Below are 4,723 nucleotides of genomic sequence, written 5' to 3' on the forward strand. Positions count from 1 at the left end.
GAAGTGTATATGAAATAGAAAATACATAAGTTATATTTGAAAGAAACAGAAAACTAAAGAAAGTTTACCATACGAATGGCATGCTCGTGAGTTGTGATCGACCCGCTAGTATGCAAGGCGCCACCCTTTTCAGACGCTCTGTTTCTTTGGGCTGTAGCACACTTCTTGAGAAACTTTGTTGAATTCCAATGTGCAAGTAAAGCGTTCCAAATGTTCTCGCCCAACCAGTAAGGGCGTTCCCCTGCATTGCGGGCATCCCTAAACATCTCTGAGAGCCAATGAGATGCTTTCATGTGGAAATTTCTATGTATTTGTGTTTCATGTTCAGCTTTCCACTGCACCTTCATCTGTAATGATGAAAAAAAAAAGCATTTATTAATGAACATAGTAAAATAAGAATGACAATTAGTTTAAAGTTGTTCACCTTAAAAGGCTCCCAGAATGGCTTTCTGTCACCTATAGGTATTGCTCCCCAAGAAGGCCATGGGGTCAAATATTGTATCTTAATTGATCGTGTGATGGCCTAGGAAGCAACCCTGGATGGAATAAACCTGCATATAAAGAAATAAAAGTCATTTCAAATAAGACAATCTTTAAACATAAAAATGGTAAAAAAAAAAGGATTAAAGTCTTACACTTTGCCATATGGCTCAATCCATGGTCGATCATGGAGGGGCGGGTCAACACCATCACCATCACCAGCTGAATCAACAGATGGTGTGGCAGTCTCAGAAGGCGGTCTAGAAGATGAGGAAAGTATAGAAGTAGGGTTGGGAGGAGGAGTGGGGGTAATAATCACATGGGGAGGAAGAGGCTCTGATGCACGGGTAGGAGGAGGAGGGTGTACTGTAGGAGTAGGTGGAGAAGGGTCAACTGCAGGGGTAGGAGGAGGAGGGTATACTGCAGGGGTAGGAGGAGGAGGGTGTACTGCAGTAGTAAGGGGAGGGTGTACTGTAGTAGTAGAGGGAGGGTCTACTGTAGTAGTAGGGGAAGGGTGTACAGTAGTAGGGGGACGGTGTACTGTAGGGGTAGGTAGTGTAGCAGGCACCCTAAGTACATACTTTGGGGCCTGTCGTTGCCTTTTTAGGTCTTGCTACCCCCTTTCCTTTATCAGCACGGTCTGAACCTTCTCTTGTCATTACTACATTGAAATGTTTACAAATAAAATGAAACAATACAAAATAATAAGGAAGGATCACTACAAATTAAAGTGAATGTCTTAGCAATGCATAAAAAAGAATAAGGAAGGATCACTACAAATTTAAGATTGTATTTTACATAACTATATTGAAATGATAGTTCAATTTGATCCAATATTTAAGATAGTCGAACATTCAATCATCATCTTCATGATCTTCATCTTCATCTTCTTCATCATCATCATCATCATCTTCGTCTTCTTCTTCATCATCATCATCTTCTTCTTCTTCTTCTTCTTCTTCATCTTCTTCTTCTTCTTCATCATCACCTTGTCTTGGTGCTTCTAATTCATCTCCATCACCATCAGGGTCGCGCAATGCGGTTATACGTTCAAGTTCAATAATTTCTTGTGGTTGTGACATTTGATCAAGTTGGTAGGCAACATCTTCCTCAACCTCATTTGAGTCAATGCGACCTCTAGGCTTGGTTTGTATTGCTACAGCCCAACCACGCTTGTCAATATTGCAGAATGGTGGATATGACACATAATAAACCTGTCTGACATTAGTTGGTAGAATGAAAGGATCAAACGGTCCATATCTGTTTCTCAAGTTGAGTTCGACAATGTTAAACCTAGGATCCACTCTAGTACCAACTCTAGAAGGATCAAACCATTCACAATAAAAAAGTACTACTATGTTTGGAGTATTAGTGTTGTTGTACTCTAGCTCATATATTTTATGAATGATGCCGTAGAAATCATCATAAGAACCCTCTGTAAGGCCCTTGACGTAGACACCACAATTTGTTGTTTTCTTTCCTTTAGACCATTCATGTGTATGGAATTTGTAACCATTGATGAAGTAAGTGTGCCATTCTTTCACACATCTCATTGGCCAATTGGAGAGATGTCTTAACTCTTGAACCGTGGGAGTTAATGCCTGATTAAAAACCTACAAAAATACCAAAAAAAATATAAAGCAAGAGTCAAATTAACCTTGCTCAAAACATAGGAAAAAGCACGGACCTGATTTCTAAACCATTGGGGAAACTCTGAGTGTATTCTAGCAGAAGCATTTCCTTCTGCGACTTGCTTAGCCACAAGAAATGAGCTGGTACAAATGAAATGAATTAGTGTATAACAATTTAACCATTGCAAAGGTAGGATTTGGATGATGACATACTCAAGGTACGACTTAACTTCACTGCAATTTATTAAGACATGGACATGAGCAGAGTTGAATTCAGCATCAGTTAACCAATGAGTGAATTGTTTTCCCGCATGACGGCCTGATTGTCGAAAAACTGATAATGAACCTTGACGTGGTTCAGCTTGCCATTGCATTTCGTTTCTGACATTAGTGGGGGACAACATGAAGTTTTTGAAATAATGTGAACAAAAATACATTGTCTCTGTGTGCAAGTAAGCTGCACAAATTGAGCCTTCTAATTTAGCTTTATTTTTAACTGAACGTTTGGATTCTCCTATAAACCTTTCAAAGGGATACATCCACCTGTATTGCACAGGTCCCCCAAGCCAAACTTCATATGCAAGATTGATTGGAAGATGCTCCATTGAATCAAAGAATGCAGGAGGGAATATTCTTTCTAATTTGCAGAGAATAATTGGAATATTTTCATTCATCTTTCTTAGGCAATTTCCCTCTAGTGTCGTGCAACACAAATTTTTGCAGAAGTTACTGATTTCTATCAGTGGATGTAACACGTGTTGTGGCAAACAACTAAACGCAAGAGGGATGAAAGTCTCCATGAATACATGATAGTCATGACTCTTCAACCCTTGAATAGTACCGTTCTGAACATTGGCACATCTGGACAAGTTAGAAGAATATCCATCTGGCATTCTAAGCTCTTTGATCCATCCACACACTATTCTTGCCTCATCTTTTGAGATGGTGTAGTTTGCTTTTGGTTTCAAGAATCGACCGTTAGCTTGCTCCTTCAACTCTAAGTCTTTTCGTGCACATATTAGAGGTAAATCTTTTCTTGCTTTGTCATTATCTTTTGTCTTACCAACAACATTCATAATTGTGTTCAAGACGTTGTCAAAGAAATTTTTTTCTATGTGCATGACATTCAGGTTATGTCTTAGCAAGTTATCTTTCCAATAGGGAAGATTCCAAAATATGTTTCTTTTAGTCCAATTATGCCATTCTCCAAACCCATCTATCCTATTCTGTCCAGATTCAGTGACTTTTGGATAGTCTTTTACTCTTCTCCAAACGTGTGATCAGGTCAACTTCGGCGGGGGCATATCCGTTTCAAGTTGCGCTTTGCAAAATGCCTTTTTGTTTCTTCTAAAGGGGTGATCAATAGGCAAGAACCGTCGATGACAGTCAAACCAACTACTTTTCCGACCATAACTCAATTGGAATGACTTTGTATGTTCCAAGCAATGTGGACAAGCTAATCGACCATGTGTGCTCCAACCAGATAACATGCCATACGCTGGAAAGTCATTAATAGTCCACATCAAAGTTGCCCTCATAAGGAAATTTTGCTTCCTTAAAACATCATACGTCCAAACACCATTCCATAGTTTCTTCAAATCATCAATCAGAGGCTCCAAATAAAAATCAATATCTGATTTGGGATTAGATGAATTTGGTATTATACATGTTAAAAACATGTAAGGCTTTGTCATACACATCTCAGGAGGTAGATTGTATAGGGTAACTATCACCGGCCAGCATGAATATGGTGATGCAGACGCCTGAATGTATGGGGTAAACCCATCAGAGCATANACCAAGTCTCACGTTACGCAATTCACTAGCAAAGGACGAATATTTACGATTGAAGTGCTTCCAAGCTTCACCATCAGAAGGATGACGCAGAACTCCTTCAGTTTTGTTACCATCATGCTATGTCATGTGTTGTGATGTTTGCATTGAAGTAAGCATTCTTTGCAATCTTGGACTAATGGGCAAGTAGAACATTGACTTTAAGGGAATTGGTTTTTTTTGCCTCCGTCCTGCATGCATCGTATGATATCGAGGAGAGCCACAAAACTTGCATTCAACCAACAATGCATCATTTTTGCCACTGTCATTGTCATAGAATAACATATTGTTGACTCACTGGCAAGTGTACCAGAGCGTTCAGGTAATATAATTGGTAAAGCCCGATATCGTTCTTCCTAAGAAACTCGAAAAGTCTTATCGTTCGTGTGAATTAAAATCGTAAGACTTGTAAAGAAAAATTAATTGTGTGGAATGCAAGGACAGAAAATAAACATGCAATGTGTTTGATTCAATTGACGAAAAAGACTATGGATGAATGAAGTTGTTGGAGGTTTACAATTTCATCTTATTCACTCCCTCTTATCTACTCCTCTTGTTTAATGTGCTTGATTATCTAATTGTTATGCAAACTTTCTTGGCCCACCCTTAACCCGATCCCTCGGCGAAAAGAGCCTATTACTAATTACCGGCTTGTTATCCCTAGCCTCCCCTAGCAATTAGCAATGCATTACCGAACAGAAGCAAAAACAATTGATCGTCCTACCCCCTATCCCTAGGTTGGTATTGCTTAATCAAGGAATTTCTTACCAGTTCATGACA

This window comes from Vigna radiata, chromosome 4, assembly GCF_000741045.1.
Source record: "Vigna radiata var. radiata cultivar VC1973A chromosome 4, Vradiata_ver6, whole genome shotgun sequence".
Classification (NCBI taxonomy): domain Eukaryota; kingdom Viridiplantae; phylum Streptophyta; class Magnoliopsida; order Fabales; family Fabaceae; genus Vigna; species Vigna radiata.